Below are 21991 nucleotides of genomic sequence, written 5' to 3' on the forward strand. Positions count from 1 at the left end.
CTCATTCTGAAATTTAACAAATATGAGATCAAGTTTTGGAAACTGGCTTTGCTTCCAATACCAATAAATAATATATACATTCTGAAGCAGAGAACAATTATAATAGGTATACAGTATTTTTGAATTCCCAGGGAGGGGATTAGATTTTTAAGGCTGAATTATCTGCAATCCATGTTATTTTTTGATACATCAATAGGACTTCCCATTTACAAACAGTTTAACAGCTGCAAAAACAAATGTAAGAAAAAATTCCTTTCCATGATTGAAATTCTTTGTTATTTCCAATTATTTAAATTGTAGTTTTTAACCCATCTGGAAGCATTAGCTGAGAAAAAATTGGCCCAGATCTTGGTGTAATTCTCTTAGCCAGTTCAATGTCAGGTGAGAATTCCGGATCCTCAATAACTTTGGACTCTTTATCAGGGTCATACTAATCCAGTCTTTGAGATGAGAAAAAATATATTGACATAACTACACTGCCCTAATACTTCAGTACCAAGGCTGAAACACAACAGTGTTTTGAAACTTTAATGTGGGACAAGCTAAAGAAAGCAATTGGTGGATTATCCAGGTAGCTTTTTCCCACTCTCCCATCATCACCGAAACATGTGAAAATCAATAATTATTTTCCTTACTATATGATGAAGTAGGGATGAGTGCATCAGTGAAATGGAATTGAGTGATGGAGGTTTATCATTTTCAAGCTGCTCAAATGACAGGTCAATAGGCTCTGCACTGGTATCTGTCAGTTGGTTATTTCTGAACAAAAGTTTGGTGTTGTCCTGGAAGAATGCTAGATACTTTGGTTTAAACACATGTCTACCATTTTTCTGGAATAGAACTATTATTTTTGTTCAAAAATATTTGGTTTATATTTAACAGGAAGATTCTACAGAACATTAGAATAACTTTCTTCCACTTCAGTCCTTCCCTTGGCTATACCCATCATCTATATGGTTAAAACTGAGAACAGTCAAATCTCTTGTCTATTCAACCCACATCTCATACATTCCAAATCATTAAAGGAATGGCCACTTCAGCAATGAGGAACCAAGCCCCTGAAAGTACAGTTAGTCCTCCCTTAGTGATGGTATTTAGGATCAGCAACTTAGTCACAGTCATAAAGTATGAAATCAGGCGACCACATTGATTTCCAAGGGTAGTAGCAGTAATTATTAGATGAATCCCTTGTGGTCCCATAGTCAGATGATCACCATTTGTGACTTCCTCCAGGCTTCTATATATTGATTTTGCTGGTTGGAACTGGCAGTGAAGGTTGCAAATGGCAATCATATGTCTGCGAAATGCTGCAACATAATTGTGAGTTGGTTGCTAAGTGCCCAAATTGTGAATACATGAATGTGGGGACTCTATAATAACTGTAAGTACAAGTAATGGTAGTAAATCCCCATGCTCAGCACTGTCATAACCTCAGATGGTCACTGAATGACCAATGGTCACTGCATGCAAAATGGCAGTGGACTTGGCCATGTGAAGCTTATACTTTTGTAGAAGCAGCAGAAAACCTGTGTATAACTATAAAAAATCAGTTGGCAGAAACAGTATTTCTTAAAGACAGATCTCACTCTTTTTAAGGACTGCTGAACAAGGTCTTTAAGGAAACAGTTTCTGTGTTCTTGCAGAACATCATATCTATTTTAATAAGGAGCCCATTCAACATATAACAAATGCTTTGAAAGTGGCATAAGGCATAACATTGAAGCTAGATGCCTGGTCTCTCTTTCAGCCCAAACTAAAATAGCCATTGAATGCAATATTAAGCTACCAGAGAGAAATGCCCACAGCAGCTGGGGAAATCCCAGCCCATGACTATGTTATTACCAGCATTGTTAGTGAGCTATTGTAGATCATTCATAAAACAAGAGTACACAACTGTATTGAGAAGAACTATAACTGCTTCTGCCTCTGGTGATGGGATAAAAGTGACATGTCCTTTAAAAATAGCTAGCAAAATATTTTCGTTCTGTAGTCAACAAGATGCAAGGATGACTTTTTAGATGTATCAAAGTGTCATCCTCTTTTCCCATCCTCTTGTGCTTGTTCTCGCCATTCTCATCATGGTGGAAAGTATTTTTGGGAAGGGTAGGCAAAGAAATTTGGAAGTACATGCCACAAGTATATATTCCCAGCAGAGTCACCCAAGGTGTGAGGTTATCCCAGCTGTCCTGCTAAACCAAAGATGTACCTATATTGGGCAACAATGATACAGGAGGATGCTGGAGGTAGATGATATTTTAACAGTGGCCAACGCATCAATTCACTTTACACAGGAAAAGGCAATAGTAAACAATCGCTGTACTTTTAGCAAGAAAACCACATCTTTAGTGATTTTCTTGCTAAAAGAAAACATAAAATTGATTATATAGTGTTGGATGTTGGGTCCCTCAGGTTAGATGACACGACTGAGGAAGAGCTGAGTTGTAATGGTGTTTATGATGGGTCTAAATTAAAGTCTTTGGGATGTCTATTTGTTGAAGTTGTCATGCAAGAAAATACCAAGCTGTAAAGACTGGGATCACACTGGGATCATGAAACGTAAGATACATGAACCCAGGAAAGTTAAACACAATAAAACTTGAAATAAAATAACTACAGATGGATATCTAAGGCATCAGTGAATTGAGCTAGATTAGGATTAGACAATTTTGCTCAGAAGATTACACTGTTTTCTGCTTAGGATACGAAACACAAGGAACAGCACTGTTTTTATAGTTAAGAAGGGTGTAGTAAGAAAAAATATTTGGCTACAATGTGATCAATGACTGAATAATATCAGAGTTCATGAACAATATGAATTTCACATGCTAGCAAAATAATGTGTAGGATCATCCAAAGCAGATTAGAGCCTTACATGGAAAAGGAGAAGCCAGATGTTTAAGCTGGCTTTAGAAAAGGCTGGAAAAAAAACAAGACATTGCTGATGTACCCTGGATAACTCAGAAAGCTAAAAAACACCAAAAAATCAGTATATGTTCATTGATTATACAGAAGAAATATCTTAGATGGTGTCAATCACATCAAGCTGTGGAATGTGCATAGGAAAACAGAAACCTCAGAACAGCTTGTTTTCCTCATGCAAAATCTATCTACTACACAGGTTGGGGAGCCAAAGTAAGGCTACATAACATGGTGAAATAGCAAATGAGAGAAGGTTGCACTCTCTCCCCTTGTGTACTCAATCTATATATATTAAGGAAAAATGTATTAGAAGAAAATCAGTGTGGTTTTAAAACTGAAGAAAAAACATCAATAACATGCGGCACAGTATGCTGAAGATACTATTGTACTCTGATAAACAAAAAAAAAAACATAGAATCTGTAAATTCTAGAAATAAAGTCAAGTAGAAAAGTGAAAAATGAGATTCAAACTAAATGTAAAGTTTAAACTAATGACAACCGGTATAACAACAAGCTTTAGAACTATCAGTGAAACTATGGAAATGGGAAATAGTTTCTGTCTTTTAGGATCAACCACCAGCAGTAAAAGAACAAGCAGCCAAGCCACAGACTACCCTGTGGTAGAGTAGCCATGAAGGCTTTGGAAAACACATTCGGATGCTGTGATGTGTCTACCTACCTACAAAGATCAGAATTGTGCAGGCCCCTGTGACATTCTATGGAAGCCAAAGTAGGACTTTGAAAAAGCAGAATAGAAAAAGTATTGATGCTTCTGAAATCTGATATTGAACAATGTTCTGAATACTGTGGGTGGACAAGAAAACAAGCTAATTGAATATGTCAATCCAGAGTTCTCATTCAAAATACAAATGACCAGGTTCAAATTATCCTACGGTTGTTTTTGCAAGATGTTGTTTAGAATATTTTGGAACTGCACCATGAAGGGTTTTAAAGTTTGAATGAACTGGGCCCAGAAGCCCAGTAGCAACCCGTAGAATAATTTCAAAGTGTTATCCTAGCTTGCCAGAGTAGTCCAGTCAGGAGTCTAAGCTATAGAGCTTCTACAATAAGCAACTGGTGAGAAAGAGATGGATTACCATCACCAAGACAGCAATAAAAACTGCACCAGCCAGATTTGAGCAAAGGCTTGCCTGATTTCCATTTTCAAAGCAGGAACTAAGAAGCCAGACACACACCTCAAATTAAAACCATTCCCTTAGAGTTTTCTATATCACCTTGTTAAAAATTGAGTGGTGGTGACACAGAATTTTGTAGCCTACATATGGGAGGCTCTATTCAAAGGAACCAAACTTGCAAACATGTGGCCCTCTTTCATTCTGTAAACTACCTTTTCTTACACTGACTTCACTTTTCCACTGGTCTAGTTAGCGGATTTTGAGCTTGTCATTCTTTAAATAATAACAATAATCCAGCTTGCCCAAAGCCTGCTGTCCACCTCTGCTTTGACATATCGTACACGAAGAGCGAGCTTTGAAACTTCCCCCACTCCGCACGCTCTTCGCGGCCAAAGAGGAAGTACAGCTTGACTTCTACACACACCGTAAACGCGCACACACACTTCACACAGGAACACAACCGTCAAACCAAGCTAGTCTCTGACCCCTCCGCGGGACGGCTTGAAATTTGCAACGGAGAAATCTAGACCAAGCGCGGTGGGGTTTACATTATTGTTTGACAGGACGCGGAGAATAACATTAGTGTGCGAGTAGGGGATCCACGCGGGGGCAGAGCTGATGGTGTGTGTAAAAAAAAGAAAGAAAGAAAAAGTTCGTTTGCTCAGTTCCCTTGAGGTTCGCGGAGCTCGTCCCGCCGCCTTTCCTAAACTTGCTCCCCCTTCCACACCTTTTGGCTTCAGCCCGGCTGCCACAGCCGCATCTGGAGACGGGCGGCTTTCCTGCCGACATCCTGGCGGGAGCTTGACGGGAAAGCGGCTTGGAGAGATCTCCAGCGTTCTTCACCCGACGCTCCGGGGACCCCACCAAAATGGACAGCCCGTGGTTTTGAATACCTCTGCGGGAGCACCTCTCCGTCCCGTGCTTTGGCTTGCTCGGTCGCTCGCTCGCTCCCTCACTCGACCGGAGCCCCGTTTTCCCAAAGATGGTGGCCAGCCCCTCTCCTCTGCCCCGCTCTCGCCGTCCCAGCTGACTCGGCCGAGGACTTGGCCGGTTGCCTGGGCCGAAGTGAATCGAGGGCCGAAAGGAGGAGCCACTCGCTCAAGCTGTTCATCGAGTCGCTCGGAGCTCTATTGGCGGCCCTGTATGTCGGTTTGCCTCCGCCCTTCCCCCCCTCCTCCCCGCTCCGGGCCTTCTCGAGACTCTTGGGCGCGCGCTCCCGCCTTGCTTGCTTGCTTGCCTCGCCCGTGGAGAGAGCAATGAATATAGGGCGTTGAGGACGGGGTGAGGCGAGGCGAGAGAGGGCGAGGGTGGCTCGTAGGAGTATTCGAGAAGGTAGTAAGGAAGGCGGAGGGTGTGGGGGGAAGGAGCTGTCTTTTGGAGGAATATTTGCATTAACAAAAACCGAAATGATGGTTGTGGAGGAAAATGAGAGCTACTATGAGAACTGCCCCCCCCCAAAGCCAACACAGTTCTAGGGTGCATTAACATAGGGATAGAATCAAGATCACGTGAAGTGTTAGTAGCAATAGCACTTAGAAGACTTATATAGTGCATCACGGTGCTTTATATCCCTCTCTAAGCGGTATACAGAGTCAGAATATTTCCCCCAATAATCTGGGTCCTCATTTTGCCCACCTTTGGAAGAATGGAAGGCTGAATCAACCTTGAGTCTGGTGAGACCCAAACTGCCAAATTGCAGTACTGCAGTCTAACCACTGCATCACCATGGCTAATACCACTTTATGATGCTTTGGTAAGGCCACACTTGGCATACTGCATCCGGTTTGTTGTTGGTTGTCATGTTATTTAAAATGTTGAGACTACAGAGAAGAGCAACAAAGAGGATTAGGGAATTGGAGGCTAAAACATAAAGAGTGGTTGCTGGAATTGGATATGGCTAGTTTAATGAAAAGATGGACTAGGGGAGACATGATCAGTGTTCCTGATATCTCAGGTGTTGTCACGAAGAGGGAGTCAAGCTATTCTCCAAAGCACCTAAAGTTAGGACAAGAAGCAATGAATGGAAACTATTCAAGGAGAGAAGCAAGAAGAAATTTCCTGAAATTTTTCTGAAATGGTATAGGGCAATGATGGCCAACTTTTTGTTGTTGCATGCCAGAAGTACACATGCGTGCACACGCATGCATGCCTGCATCCATAATAGCAATAGCAATAGCACTTAGACTTATGTACCACTTCATGGTGCTTTTACAGCCCTCTCTAAGCAGGTTACAGAGTCAGCATATTGCCCCCAACAATCTGGGTCCTCATTTTACTCACCTTGGAAGGCTGAGTCAACCTTGAGCCTGGTGGGATTTGAACTGCCAAACTGTAGGCAGCTGGCTGCAGAAGTAGCTTGCATTACTGCACTCTAAACACTGGGCCACAGAGTCTCTAATAATGCAATACACACATGATTCCTTGCCCCGCCTACACTTGTGTGCGGGCCCCCTTGCATGCCATGCGCCTCTGCATGCATGCATGACCCCCATGTGCCGCATGCCTCTGCATATGCATGCGCATATGCATCTTCGTGCGCGCTCTGCCCTCCCCTGCACATGTGGGGCAGATACCTGATGGCTGGTGGGAGGCGCACACGCATGTGCAGTGGACCTGATTCGGGCGATGGCTTGCGTACCGGCTGAGATGGCTCTGCGTGCCACAAGTTCTCCATCACAGGTCTTGGGTTTCCTGCCTGAGGTGGGACTTGAAGGCCTCCAAGATCCCTCAAACTCTGTTATTCTATTTTATCCGTAGGCTGCAAAAAATCCGGATAACCACTAGACAGCAGCAGAGATGCCTAGGAAGTTCTGTCTTTTTGCTGCTGTCTAGATTTTTGCTGGATAGATACAGTAGTGCTGCACTAAATAACTTAGGGTTGCGATCTTATATGGATTATTGTATTGGGAGTCCCTTCATTGGAACAGATGGGTTCATCAGATCAGTGAGCATGGACAGGATCTGGGCTGGAATTCACGCAAAGCGTGATGCTACAATGGGATTGGCTGCTTAGTGTGTTTCACATACAGTCATTTATTCATTATTATATCTTATTCATTGCAATTATGAAGTTTGAAGGAGCCTTAGGGAGACTGCACAAAGCCTCAGAAGGATGTCTTGCTTCAATAATATCTTGTGATATGTGAATAATTTGGAATTATCCTGTCTTTAAATAAGATGTTTTATTTGTTTTTTTAGAAAAGATGTTCTATGTTATTATATTCTACGTTTTGTTTGTTTGTGTATTGTTTTTTAAAATTAATAAAATTTGGTTTTTTTTAAAAAAATAACTTGAATTAATATGCCTTTAAATTTGTTTTACAATGTCCCTTAACATGCTAAATAACAAAGTACAACTGCCAGGTTGTTTTGCTTTTTGTCATATATGTACCTGAAGTTAAGGTGCACTATTATATATCTACTGTATTTCCATGACCAATTAAACTGGTTATGCTGTCACAAAAAAGAGATTGGGTTGGTTTGGCAAGATTTACCCTGGACAATCACATGCTGATTCTTGCCAGGCAGTGGTCACAAAGATTGCTTAATCATTTGTTGCCTTACACTGTCTTCTATTATTATCCTTTTCGCTTGTAATTGAGCTTTCAATATCTTCTTTTTAGGAACTGGCTATATTAGAATTTTTTCCCATTTCGTTTATTCTGCATGGAATCCCACACTGCAATATTTGCACTGCTTTTCAAGGTACATATTTGAGTACACTTGTCTTTAGATTCCTGTAAAATCAACTAAACCAAACTTTGAACCACATCAACCACCTACTAAGGCTTACCTGGTTGGAATAAAGTCAAGATCTTCCTGTGCCCTCTTGTGCCATCTTCTACCCTATGAAGAACAAAGTTATCAGCAAGGCAGCTAAATCTTGGAGGAACCACATCTGACAAATGTTGGCTTTCAACAGATGTTAAGGAAATAAATTGGTCTAATATTTTCTTTAAAAATCTTTCTTCCTATATTATACAATGAAATAAGACACAATTTACTGCCACTGGTATATTGTGTATCCATTGTAAAAACACATTTTACACAAGCTGTTGCCTACATTCTTCATTTGAAAGAAAAGAAAGAAAAAAAACCACCACAGTATTCTTGCAAAAATTACCAGATATTTTAACATTGCTAGTGGGTTATACTCTTATCTCAAGCATTAGAAATTATCAGTCATAGAATTCAAAAGCAATAAAATGAAATGTGAAATGCACACTTTGTGTTTATAAACCTGTGACACAATAAGAAATATAATCCATTTATTGTTACTACAGTTGTGAGTTGAATAGAGTATGCATGAAAATAGAAAATATGCAAAATAATTTGCATAATTTCAAAAGCATCTTAAGCATTGCTCCTGTTGGGAAGACTAAGTTATAAATATTGTGACTTATTTTGAGAATGGAAAGCCACCTGGAGCCTACAATAGAATAATACAATCAAATATTGTAGTTTTAAACATTTTTGAGTTTGAGATTTCCAATCCCTTACAATTAAAAGTAGTTATTGTCAGACTCAGTTATTTCTCTTTATTATTTTCTTGGTTTATCCTACATTGATTGATTGATTGGGTCAATTCAAGGCAGCTTACATACCTAATGCTCCCACTTGTATTTTTCCTACAACAGCCCTAGAAGATTTGCTGTTCTATCTAGGATGTCTTATAAAACATATATTGTAGTCTAGACTGGCAGAAGAATATCATGGCTAAGAAGAGGGAGGGAGAAGATGGCACTTGGAATGTCAGGATTTGGGTGACAAATTCTGGTGAGAGACGCAGAATCATAAAACAAGTGGGTGGGATATGCAGTGCCTATAATTACCTGTTTCGGGTGAGGCATACACCAACCAGTCTTGTCCTACTAGCTCCATAAAATTTATTGAGTTTTTGCAGATTTTGTTTTATCTGAAGCTCAAAGTATAGAAGCATTCTGTATCCAGGTTTGAAACGAAGTGTTTTGTGTGGACTCCAAGTTTTGGGGTTAATCTTTAAAGTTCTGTTAAGATAGTCAATATCTTGAATAAAAGAATGTAAACAAAAGAGGCACTTTTCACATGTATCTGCACTACAGGCTTGAAAATATGGGTCAGAATATGTTTTTGAGAAAGCAGTGGAGAAGTTGAATGTAAATTGAATGAGATTTAGTGATACTGCTTTTAAAAATGAGAGTTCGACCACACTGCTAGGGTTTCTGTTCTTTTTCAGTTTAAGCAGCAAAGAGAGGCAGGGCATATGACTCACCCATCCCATGATTCTCTTCATTAGTAGCTTGTGTTTTCCCAGTTTCTGGCGGATGACAGACTTAGTCCCTGGTTGAAATTGGAGACAGATGTCATCCTTACTTCCAAAAGATTTTGAAAAGGAAAAAAAAAGTTAGACTCAAAGCCAAGTTGGGAAATTTACCTTTATTGTTGCATATTTTTTTCTAGGCTAAAGGTCACACACTGATTTTGAATACCACGCTGCTCCTGAAACTGGGTGAGCCAGAATCAAAACTGGTTTAACATTTTGAATGCAGTACAGTTAGAGTTAATATAGTTGGTATCAACCATGCATTTAATGATTTTCCTCATCTATTTCATTACAATTTGGTGAGAACTTCTGGAACACCTGAGGGCATAGACATGTAAAATGCATGGGGTGGATGGTGAGAAAACTGTCCTGCGTGCTTATATTTGAATCCAGGTTCATTGCAGCAAATCAGTAGTGGGTCATTTCTAACAAGAAAATGTCACTCAAATGTGTTAATTTTAAAATGTTTTTACTGCTATATTTAATGGATGTTACCTTTTTATTTTATTTTTTAAAAAGGGTGATTTAAAGATTCTTTAAACAAAATGTAAGCATACAGCAGGGGTGGGATTCAAATTTTTTTACTACTGGTTCTATGGGGGGCGTGGCAGGGGAAGGATACCGTAAAATCTCCAGTCAGAAGGGGTATTTGCTAGTTCTCTGAACTACTCAAAATTTCCACTACCGGTTCTCCAGAACTGGTCAGAACCTGCTGAATATCACCTCTATAACTGTACAGATTAAATGAAAGAATGCACTATAAATAGATGTGGAGAATCAAGAAAGCCACACTTGTGTTGCAACATCATTCTACCAGTGAGATGATGATGATTATGATGATGATGATGATAACTGCTCTTGAGTATTAAGATTACTCACCACTACTATTTTCACAAACTAGAGTGGAAGGATTTACACAGCTCTAATCAAAATCTGTTATGACTGATCTTGCTCTACATGCTGGGGCAGAAATCATTTGCTTTTTGTTAATTTGCCGGATGTGGATTTTGGATGAGCTGTCAGTCATCCCCAGAAGCAGAAATATTTTTCTCACAATAATTTAACATCCTGCAAACAGTGGAGATGATCGTGCTACAGTGCCCAATTTTCATCTTCCCTAGGATGAATGCGATTGGGGTGTCTGAAGGAAATGGCTCAGTGAGATAATAACTTTTAAGTGGATAGTTTTAGAAGAAACATCCTATAAAGTACAAGATTTTAACTGTCTTTTGGGCTACATTGACTTTTCCTGCCAAAGTAGTTAAGTGAATCACTGCAGTTGTTAAGTGAATAACATGGTTGTTAAGTAAATCTGGTTTCCCATTGACCCTGCAACCATCATAAATACATGCCCGTTTGCAAGGGTCTGAATTTCAATTACATGATCGTCAGGAAGCTGCAACAGTCTTAAGTATGAAAAATAATCCTAAGTCATTTTTTTCTGTACCATTGTAACTTTGAACAGTCACCAAATGAACTCTAGTAAGTTGAGGGCTACCTGTGCAAACCATAGCACTTTGTTTCTGAAATTAAATAAAATTATCAGTATGGGTCATGCATTTTATTAGAAACAGTCAGGGGTGGGATGCTACCGGTTCGGCCCGGTTCTAAAGAACCTGTAGCTGCAAAGAGCAGTTGACACCGAATCGGTGTGGTGTTTGGCCCAACCGGGCTCTAGGCTGTCCTTTATTCCTTGCTTTTCCCTCCTCAGCTGCTTTGCGCAGCACAGCTGAGGTTGAAAAAGCAGGAAACGAGGATTTTCAAACACTGCGCCCCCAAGTGTAGCACTTGTCAGCTGTCTAGGCGGTACAGCTGATGATTTCTTGCAAACGTTGCACACACGATTGTCTGCAGTTCGAGAACCAGCAAATCGCTCCATTGGCTGGCCCCTCCCTCCCCTCCCACTCCTTAACCTGGCATGCGAGCCATCCAACTTGCCTGTTTCGATAAGTTGCTATTTTTCCTCCCCCCGACCATCAGCTGTTCTACTCTGCCAGGAGATTTAGATTAGCTAGAAAGCAGGAAATCCTTGGATTTCTTGCTTTCTAGCTAATCTAAAAGCAGAGCTGAATGACTGAAGCTTTTCAGTGCAGACTCAGGTAGCCGATTGCAGATAGATAGATCTCTAAGTTAATCTCTGCTTCTGTGAGCAACTCAATCTGCCTGCCTGCTTTGGGGTAAAAGTTGCTCTTTTTTAATAACAAATTCAATTTTTACATGCATGGTGTGTTGTGAGTTAATTTTGTGAGTTTGCTTGCAAGCAAATTTTATGTGACAAGACTCAGATAGCCAATTGCAGATAGATAGATCTTAAGTGAATCTGTGATTCTGTGAGCAACTCAATCAGACTGCCTGCTTTGCCTGCTTTTGGGTAAAAGTTGCTCTTTTTTAAATAAAAAAAAATCAATATTTACATAAATATTTATAATATTTACATACAAGCCATGCCCACCCAGTCACATGGCCACCAAGCCACGCCCAGTCAGCAAGTCACCCCCACCCAGTCACATGACCACCAAGCAACACCCACAAATTAAGCCACATCCACAGAACTGGTTGTTAAGAAATTTGAATCCCACCCCTGAAAAAAGTTCCATTGGAATGCAAAGAACAAATAAGAAAATGGATGGTCAGATTTCCTGAAAGTAATATATAGAGCACTTGTGACCTATTGTAGGTCTTATGAGAAAAATGTACTGTATATAGTATACAGAAAACATGCTAAGTATTCATCAAAGCACAATTCTTTCATGTTAAGCTCTTGTGCCGTAAGATATAAGGCAGTAATAAAATAAACATTTGTTTTAATTTCCAAAAGATGAGGATAAGGATAGATGTTCTTTCCCTATCAAAGGTCAGCCATTTATTTAAAAAATTAGAATAGATGAATTTCTGCTTGTTTCCACTGGTATCCTTGAAAAAAATCAAGGTGTGGTAATTTCTTAATATTTCAGAACAGTAGGGACAGAGGACCTAATCTGGTTTGTCTGGCTTTGAGTTATCTTAAGAGAAAATTAGTTCCCATCATGAATCTTTTCTGAGAATTGTGTGAGCCTCTTTAGTCTATCGACACATTTTAGAGTGCAGCATGACCTGCAGCAACCAGTCCTTATGCATGTTTACTCAAAAAGTAAGTCAGGGTGTGTTCAGCTGCAGTGACTGCACCCTATGAATGAATGTCTCTGATCCCAGAGGGTCTTTTGAGAAATCATGTTGTGCCATGTCCTAAAGTTGCAAATATGTACACATTTATAATAACAATGAGACTTAACTTTAAGCAAACAGGTAGAATTGTACTGGCTAATCTGTGTTGCAAATATTGATGGAAGCACACCGTGTGAAACATTTTGTTTACCACATTGTGGTCATTCTGAATTTGGATAGCCAGACCTGGTAGCTCTCTGCTCCTAGAAACAAGGACAGATCTAGCCTCTTAGTTTGCACGCTTGACTTTTTGTTTGAATAACTGTATTATCTCAAGTGGCAGCTACGGTATATTCCAGCAGCTAAATAAAAGGGATAGATTACAAATTCCAAGTACACAACACAGCAGAAAGTACTCTGGTTACTTTGTGGCTTTTTTTTTATAGCTGATTCTGATGTTGGCCTTTATTTCTGTACTCTTTACAGAAGCTAATTAATACCGTGTTTTTCCAACAATACGGCCTCCCCCAATAGGAAGTTCCAGCATGTTTTTTAGGCATAAAATGAAATTAAGCCCCTCCCCCAAATTAAAGCTTATATTAAACATGCAAAATAGGGGGAATGGCGGAGGGCTTGCTGTTAGGAAGTACTTTTGTTGCATACCCAGATATGATACTGCCAGCGTTGACCTTGGTGTTGGAGGGGAACTTCATATCAGGAGACGTTCCGCCACCCTTGCTTTCCCTTCTCCCCATACTGCCGCAGCATTTAGAGCAACGCCGCGGTGTTTGATGCAGCCACGCAGTATTTGGCGCAGCCATGCATGGCCAGCCAGGCCTCATCCCTGCAACCGGAGCCCGGTGGAGACACTCGGCTTCAGGCATTCCTGTCACCGCCTTCCTGGGCATCGTTCGAAGGCAAAGCCCATTCTTTTAAAAATGACGCCCTATTACGACAAAGCCTCCCCTGACCGAGAGGACAGCTCAACCCCACGTGGGGAGGCGAATCTCTTGGGGCCGCAGCACAGGATCGGCCCACCCCAGAAGCGCCCAGCCGCCATCCCTGCCTGGCGCTGGGCAGAGCACAAAGAGCTTTGCGTGGGGTACCCAGCGCAGCCAACAGGTGGGCCCTCCTGCTCGGTGGCGGAGCTCTTGCCAAGGCAGCAAGCGCCTCCACTCTGGGCTCTCCACTCATCCTGCCAGGGCCGCGCTGGAGCCGGGCGGGCTGGGCAGAGCCGGGAAAGTGAGCTGCGGGTACGCGCAAGCCTGCCAAGCGAAAGAGCTGGGTCGACCCGAGCTTGGCTTCCCAAGTCCCTCCAGCCCGAACCCAAAGGGGCCACCGGGAGAGGCTGCCCGAGACAGTGATAGCGCCCACCCATCCGCGGACAGGAAGGCGAGGCGATGGCAGTGCTGCTACCCTGGCCGGTGGGTCCGGTGGAGAGAGCCTGAAGCCACCCGTCCTTTCCACCCCTCGCCCAGCCCGTCCCCATCCCCACGCATCTCCAAAAGTGCTGGCAGCTCCAAAAGCTGCAGCGGGACAGGCATCAGGCAGAGGCACTCATTCGGCTCAGCTCAGCTCAGAGGAGGATGCAGCGTGGGCCGTTGCCTTGCCTCCCTGTCCACAGATGGGTGGGTGCTATCACTGCCTCAGGTGGCCTCTCCCAGTGGCCCCTTCGGGGTTGAGCTGGAGGAACTTGGGAAGGAAGCCAAGCTCAGGTCAGCCCGGCTCTTTTGCTTGGCAGGCAGGCATGCACCTGCGGCTCGCTTTCCTGGCTCTGTCCAACCCGCCCGGCTCTGGTGCAGCTCTGGCAGGATGAGTGGAGGGCCCGGCGGGGAGGCACTCCCTGCCTTGGTGAGAGCTCTGCCAGCAGGCAGGAGGGCCCACCTGTCAGCTGCTCTGGGCACCCCAGGCAAAGGTCTTCACGCTCTGCCCGGCGCCAGGCAGGGATGGCGGCTGGGCGCTTCTGGGGTGGACTGATACTGAGCTGCAGCCCTGGGAGATTTGCCTCCCCACGTGGGGTGGGCTGCCCTCTCAGGCAGGGGAGGCTTTGTCATAGTAGGGTGTCATTTTTAAAAGAATGGGCTTTGCCTTCAAACGATGCCCGGGAAGGCGGCGACAGGAGCGCCTGAAGCCGAGTGTCTCCGCTGGGCTCCGGTTGCAGGGATGAGCCCTGGCCGCCCCTGCGTGGCTGTGCCAAATGCCGCGTGGCTGCGCCAAATGCTGCGGCGTTGCTCTAAATGCTGTGGCAGCACGTGGAGAAGGGAAAGCAAGGAAGGTCTCCTGATACGAAGTGCCCTGCTAACACCGAGGTCAACATCCAAGCCGTCGCCGCCTGCCCACCCAAGGATGCAAGGTGGGGAATTAAGTCACCCCCCAAAAGACAGCCTAGCTGTTTTTTCGGTGGTCAAAAAAATAAGGCCTGGCCTTATTTTGTGAGAAACACGGTATTTCTGACATTGGTTACTTTCGTGTATTCCATAAATACACAAACATTTCAGATATCTTTTCCAGAATTTGTATTCATACAATTTTAAGTATTTTTTCCCCAAGATTTAGGGCAAAAATGCTTTGAGAACAGCTTACAGAACTCAACCCTATATATAACCTTGCGGTTTAAAAGAGATGTTACAGAACAAAGGAGTAGGGAGAGAAGCTGCGTGGGGGAATCAATTTAAATAGCTTTTAGCATCAAACTGTAGTTATTTGCATGATAGCTATAAACAAATGAGATTGCAAGTGAGAAAGAACCAACAGTATTGACTTTTCAACAATGTTGGAATGATTCTTGCTTCTCATTCCCAGCTATTCTTCTGAATCTCATTCCCAAATGAATTGCACTCATCCCACAAGTTTTTGCAGAATCAATATGCCTGGGGCCACACCTTGTGCTAAATGACAATGTGGCATCTTTTAGAGTAGCCTAAATTCATGAAGCTGCTCTTTAGCTTCATCTTATGCCTGAACCAGACCATATTGGCAGTGACGCAGTGGTTAGAGTGCAGTACTGCAGGCTATTTCTGCTGCTGGCTGCCTGCAATTTGGCAATTGGAATCTCACCAGGCTCAAGGTTAACTCAACCTTCCATCCTTCCGAGGTGGGTAAAATGAAGACCCAGGTTGTTGGGGGCAATAGGCTGACTCTGTAAACCCACGTAGAGAGGGCTGTAAAGCACTGTAAAGTGGTATATAAGTCTAAGTGCTATTGCTATATTGGCTTATTTTTACATTTCTGGCTTACAATATCCGTTGGCTCTCACTGCAGCTAAAAAGATTTGACAGACTGAATGCCTGTTTGCAATCCTAACTTATTTGCATTTTGAGCAGTCCCTGTAGTATTGGAGAGAAAGACCAGGCAAAGTTCCCAGGAGTCTTTTCTGGAGATGATAAAAGGCACACACAAATGTGTAAATAATATCAAAAAGGAACTTACCATTTTGAATCAATCCAGCAATTATCAATGACACCTGGATATCAAACCAAACAAAATGGATTCACCTACTGAATCAAGAGGTCTCCAAATCAAGTCTACTCACTTTCTCCTCCAATCTTTCCCCTTAAGTCAGGGGTGACAAACTTACATTGTCATGTTGGCGTCACGTGACGTATCAGGACTCCCCCCCCCCCCTTGGTTAAACTGGGCATGGGCGTAGCCAACACGTGACGCACCTGGCCCATAGGCTGGGTTTGACAGCCATGCCTTAGGTAGAGGAGCTCTCTGTCACTTGTCTGATACCTAAAGGATATTTTACTCCAGTGAGAACCTTCATTGTTTCTCTGTCTCATCACCCTTGCCTTGCCAGCTTTTAATTAATAGTTATGGCCGCTATAATTATTTCTTCCTGCTCTTCATTTCCCTGAAGAATATCAAACACAACAGGGAGTGAATAACAACGCTGGAGGATGGTTTACACATGTGCATTAGTTGAGCCATTTCCCCCTTGGCTTTCATATTTTATCTTTCAAATCTGGCTTTCATATTTTTTTAACAGTATATACATGGCTGATTGTGTAAACATATATATAATTACCAGGATTAGTTAGTAATTAACTTTCTTTTCATATTTTACCTTTGCATTTCGTACTTAGGATAAAGTGCTTCTATATTTATTATTATCCTTGCCTACATGTTAATGTATTTTGAATAAATCTGAGTAAACCTGCATATGATATTAGTGTCCCTGGCTGTTCTAACCTTGGCTTTGTCAAATAGTATTCCATAACTATAATTTTCTAACAGTAGGCTCTGTAATCAGAACTTCATTCCCAGTTAAGTTTCCTTATTTACATTGGCTGGGTATGTTTCCCATCCGGTTTTCTTTTTTCTTTTTCTTTTTTAGTGAATTCTAAAAACTTAAGAAAGCAATTCTTTCTTCAAAACCCACTGAGTCTGTTTGCACAGCCCATTCAGTCTGTTGCATTCCCTGATAATTTGTAATGATGTTATATTTTCTTTTGTACTTCAGTTGCAATGTTAATATTTAAAAACTTTCTTCAATTTTTCTTCATCTTTAAAAGAGCCACTGCCTGAATGCAATTGAGATGGTCTGGGAAAGGAAAGAAGAGGTGAGAAAAATTCCTTCCACTAATACGCATGCCAAAGCGGATCTTAGGATCTACTTCAACTATTTATAAAGCATAACATGGTCATGAGTTTATCTGAAGAAAAAAAAAGTCCATTTTCTCTTAGACTGTCTTTCCATTGGAATGACAAAGCTTTGTGTCAGGATTCAAAAAGGATATACGATCATAAAATCTAAATCTAAAATTCTTTTTTTTTTTAATGTTCAAGTGTTTTAAATAAAATATAGTATTCGGGCATGCCCAGTTTTCTGTATGGCTCTATATGCTTATTCTTCACAAATCATTAACTTTAATCATTAACCGTGATCTCTGCCTAATTTATTGTTCTGAACATGAGAATAAAGATTAAACAAGTTTAGTTTTAACTACCTGTATCAAGGGCACAAATCTGTTGTGAATGTAACATGGCATTTATTTTGTACAGAAACCCCTTTGCTGAAAACGGAAGTGACTGTATTTTCCTGCACAAATGTCTGTTTTGAGGAGTGTCCATCCTTTATTGATAAATGATAAAATGAATGGAGGCTGTTAATTATTAAGTGCTGGCATGAGCTTTGATAAAAACCTCTCTTCTCTTTCCCAGGGTTTTTCCTGAAAAAGTGCTGATTTTCTGCCTGTAATGTAAATTCTGAACAAGCAGTTTCTACCTGTGTAAACCAGCAGTGACTTCATCCTTAGGTCTGCTCTATTATGAATTAGTGAACAACTCTTTGCAACCTCACCTAGGAGTGACAAAGCATTTGCTGCAAGCGATCGCAAGATGGCAGTACAGAAGTAAAATCTTTTTCACTGAAGACTTAGAATAAAGAATAGCTCCTCTTGGGATTAATTACATTTCTTCACATGGGTGAATTTCATGCTTGTCCACAGCAGTCAGGAAAGCTCCTTTTCCTGTGCTGATTAGTTACTTGCTAAATGTTTTAAACATTTCTCTGCTGTAGGAAGTGAAGGCAACTTTTGCCTAATGAAAACAAATATAAATGTTAAGTAATCCACAGATGGAGTTCCAGAGGAATCCTCAAAGCTGCAGTACTATACATATTTTAGAAGTGGGTTGCATTGTCTATATGATTACACTGTAAGTGTCCTATTCCTAGCCTTTTGACTATTATCTAGTAGAAAGAATACATTAGAGATCTGTTTCTTGGTTAGGATGCTGCGAGAGATGCCATTGTGGTACAAAATATTATTCTGATATTTTACCCCAGTGTAGGTAGTCCTTGAGTTTCAAGCACAATTGGGACCAGAATTTCTGTTGCTAAGCAAGACTGTTAAATGAGTCATGCCCAATTTTATGACTTTCTTTTGCCCTGGTCGCTAAGCAAAATGGAGCAGTTGTTAAATGAATCATGTGGCCATTAAGTGAATCCATCTCTCCCCTTGGAGTTTGCTTATCAGAAGCCAGCTGGGGAGATTGCAAATGGCAATCACATGGCCCCAGGACACTGGAACTGTTGTAAATACATGCTGGTTGCCAAGAAACCAAATTTTGATCACATGACCGTGCAGAGGCTGCGACAGTCCTTAAGTGCAACAGCCCTAAGTCACTTTTCCCTGTCGTGTTGTAGCTTTGAATGGTCACTAAATGAATATTGTAAGTAAAGAACTACTTATATCTGGTTAAAATTGCTGGCTATCTACTCAGGAAGATTTTTGCATTCCTCCACTTAAGCCTGTTCCTTCTGTTTCTGACAGGGAAATTTTTCAAATGGCAAGAGAACAGCAATTTCTTCCTCCTGATGCTGGATAAGTGGAGAGCATCATTCAATATGTGCTCTCTTGCCATACCTATGATGAGGTTGGGGTGGGCTTCAAAAATTTTAGCAAAGGGTTCTCTACCTGGTTGCTGGGTGGGCAGGGCCCTGGTGGGTGGGGCCCTGGTGGGCGGGGCCTAGTCCTCCTCCTGCACCAAAGTTGGCGGGGGGGTTGCTCTCCCGGGCTCTGGAGGCTCTGGAAGCCAGAAATGGAGCCATTTCTGGCCTTCCCAAATTTCTGGGAGGCCTGTTTTTTTGCCTTCCCCAAGCCTCCACGCGCCCTGCACTTACCTGTATCCAAAACAGGCCATGTGGGGACTCCTGGGAGGGGCAGGGTGGGGTTGGCGGGGCCAGCCAGGGGTGGGATTTGGAGGTTCTTGGAACTGCATAGAATCTTAGCTAGAGGCTCTCCCAAACCCCTGCAAATCCCCAGCAGCCCACCCCTGGATGAGGTTAGATGGAAAAACATACATAAAGCTAGGGAGTTACATACAGAATGGTGGAATGATCTGTTAGCAAAAGTGCTTCTCTTTCTTAGCAGTCAAGTTAATATTTTTTCTGACAATTGGAAATAGATTTTTATGCTCTGAATTGTAGCACTGGTTTCTTGTTATGAATGTTGTGTTTCTTTTTATTACTATCATTTTATTTTATTTTTATTATTTCATGCTGTTTTGTTACAATCTGCAGTTGCAACAGTAAACTTAGTTCATACTTAACAGCTACTGTACCTTAAAAACCAACCAAGCAAGACTTATGACCTTTAATTACCTGAAACACAATCTCTTCTGATTGCTTCCCCTGATGCATGGCAATTTTATATAATTATCTTCATATAATTCCCACACTTGAATAATCAATTTACTTATTCAGACCAATCTGTTACATTGCAAGTAACAAGAATTAAATCTGTTTCCTTGCTTGGTTGTTTTGAAGTTAAAGGATTACACTTTAATAAGTAAGTGGATAATTATTATGAGCTTTGATATAGCGTAACAAAAGAAAAAAAATAGCCATTGATGCCAAGTATATTTTATGTATTTATCTGCACATTTTCTAGCTCCTATTTTGGGGGAAAGGTGTATACAAGTAGCACACTTAAGAATATTTTTCTTAAAAAATGATATTTTTATGATACCACACATTCTGTAGAAGCATAATAATAAATTTTACTCTTGGTGATTACATTCCTCTTCAAGGGTGGTTGTTGTTTTTAAATCTCCCAGTCAAGGGACAACCTTTGGATTTTTTGGTAGTCTCCCACCCAAGTTCTAAAAAGATTTAATCTTCTATTATCTTTTTGTGTGTGTGTATCTATTGTTATTGTTTTAATCAGCTACAGTTGGTTTGAAAGCCAGATTGGTATGGTGATTTTAAGGCCCCACGCTAGAAGCCAGAAGAACTTTGAATTCTAACTTTGCCTTGGGTACAAAGCCAGTTGGGTGATCTTGGGCCAGTAGGTCTCTCTTTCAGCCTTAGGAAGAAGGAAGCAAAGGTAAAACCTCTTCTGAAGCCTTGGCGAGAAAACTGCAGGGACTTGTCCAGGTAGTCAACACTGACTTGAAGAACCACAAGAAACAAGGTTAGTTTAGTGATATCACAGGCTTAAGTTAGCGGCAGAAGGAAAACATTATAAAAGATATAGAGAGCAACCATACTAAATGAACATTGTATTAATTAAAATAATTCAAAAATTTTGTCCTGGACTTACTTTCTTGAACTAGTGCCCTTGGCCACATTTCGGACTTAGTCCAAAAAAGCCTGCACAATCTGTCTGGAAGAGATCTTTACAAATTCTTCTTTGCAGTCATCAGTTTTCCAAAGTGATCCAGAAGCATCCAAAACACATTTTTGAGGAAGAATAGAGAAACCCAAGAATCTTCTCTTCCCCGTTCCATTAACAGAAGCTCTCAATTGAATTTGTATCTTTTTCAGACAGAAGAACTTAGTTCCAAGTTTACTAGAGGCAATTGGAATGTGGCAGCCAGATTGTTAATGGCTGATTGTCAAGAACATCATTCCAGCTGTTGAAATTTCTCTGAGAGATTCTAGTTTGCTCCAGAATTCAGTTTATCATCCTGGACTGTTTGTTATCTTCCAAGCAGCCTGAAATTAGACTGTTAGTTAGTGGAGAGATGGCCTTTTCTGTAACAGCATTCTAGTTTATGGACCGTTATATATATTTACCTATTTGTTTCTTTACCATCTTTTAGGTTCCAAGCAAAGAATGAAAGTTGTGTTCCTTTGCATTTATATACTTTAAAAAATTAACAATATTTTAATATTTTGAGATTATGAGAATCTCAAATAAGGTATACCTAGCAAATGGCTTGCTAGCCTCTATTTAAATAGAAGTTATGCTATTTGTAAAACATTAGATGCTCCATCACTGTTCTAAGCATAGCAGATATATTGGGGAATGCATTGATGGCAAATCAGTTTTAATGGAAAAGACACAGGAGGAAAATGATTGAAAGGGGGTGGGACCATCATAGCACAGAAACAGTACAAGTAAGATCACTTGCATTTGTAAATCAATCAGAATACAGCTGGAAGGGACCTTGGAGGTCTTCTAGTCCAGCTCCTTGCTCAAGCAGGAAGTCCTACACCATTTCAGACAAGTGACTGTCCAGTCTCTTCTTATAAACTTCCAGTGATAAAGCACGCACAACTTCTGAAGGCACGTGGTTCCACTGGCTAATTGTCCTCACTGTTGGAAAGTTTCTCCTTAAATCCAGGTTGCTTTTCTCTTTGATTAGTTTCCCTTCATTGTTTCTTGTCCTGCCCTGGTGCTTTGGAAAATAAATACTCTGTGCCCCTTGGTCCTTCTTTTCTCTAGACTAGCCAAACCCAAATCCTGCAACTGTTTGTTGCATGTTTTAGTCTTCAGGCCTTTAATCACCTTAGTTGTGCTTCTGTGCACTTTTTCCAAAGTCTCAACATCTTTTTGACCAAAATTGGATGCAGCATTCAAGTATTTTCCATTCCTTTCATTAGTATCTATTAAAGCAGCTTTATAAAAATATCAGATTTGGTGCAAATAACTATTCTTTTCTTAACGATGGGACGGGACGAATGAAACATGACCACCCCTACTATCCTAACTTTGGTAATGCTACAACACAGCATAGATATAATGGTGCTTTAGAGTCTTGG

General features: G+C 41.3%; 1 protein-coding gene and 1 long non-coding RNA gene across 10 annotated transcripts in view; one reads left to right on the plus strand and one right to left on the minus strand.

Annotated features, from left to right (window-relative positions):
- The window catches only part of SLC35F5 (solute carrier family 35 member F5), a 37367-nt gene extending 32240 nt beyond the window's left edge, over positions 1–5127 (minus strand). For all 8 annotated transcript variants that reach the window (XM_087920343.1, XM_087920341.1, XM_087920346.1 and 5 more), the window contains exon 1: positions 4949–5127. The gene's annotated coding sequence lies outside the window, so the exon portion shown is untranslated. The remainder of the gene's footprint in view (positions 1–4948) is intronic.
- Positions 5128–5228: 101 nt separating this feature from the next.
- LOC148128004 (uncharacterized) lies at positions 5229–20019 on the plus strand. 2 transcript variants are annotated; one of them, XR_015740802.1, is made up of 5 exons: positions 5229–5387; positions 7679–7760; positions 9495–9543; positions 17016–17063; positions 17665–20019. It is a non-coding gene; the product is annotated as an uncharacterized LOC148128004 (long non-coding RNA). The 2 variants fall into 2 exon arrangements; XR_015740801.1 differs by having other exon boundaries at positions 5230–5336.
- The last annotated feature ends 1972 nt before the right edge of the window (positions 20020–21991 follow it).

This window comes from Pseudonaja textilis, chromosome 1, assembly GCF_049901715.1.
Source record: "Pseudonaja textilis isolate UNSWEBS1 chromosome 1, rPseTex1.2, whole genome shotgun sequence".
In the NCBI taxonomy this organism is placed as follows: domain Eukaryota; kingdom Metazoa; phylum Chordata; class Lepidosauria; order Squamata; family Elapidae; genus Pseudonaja; species Pseudonaja textilis.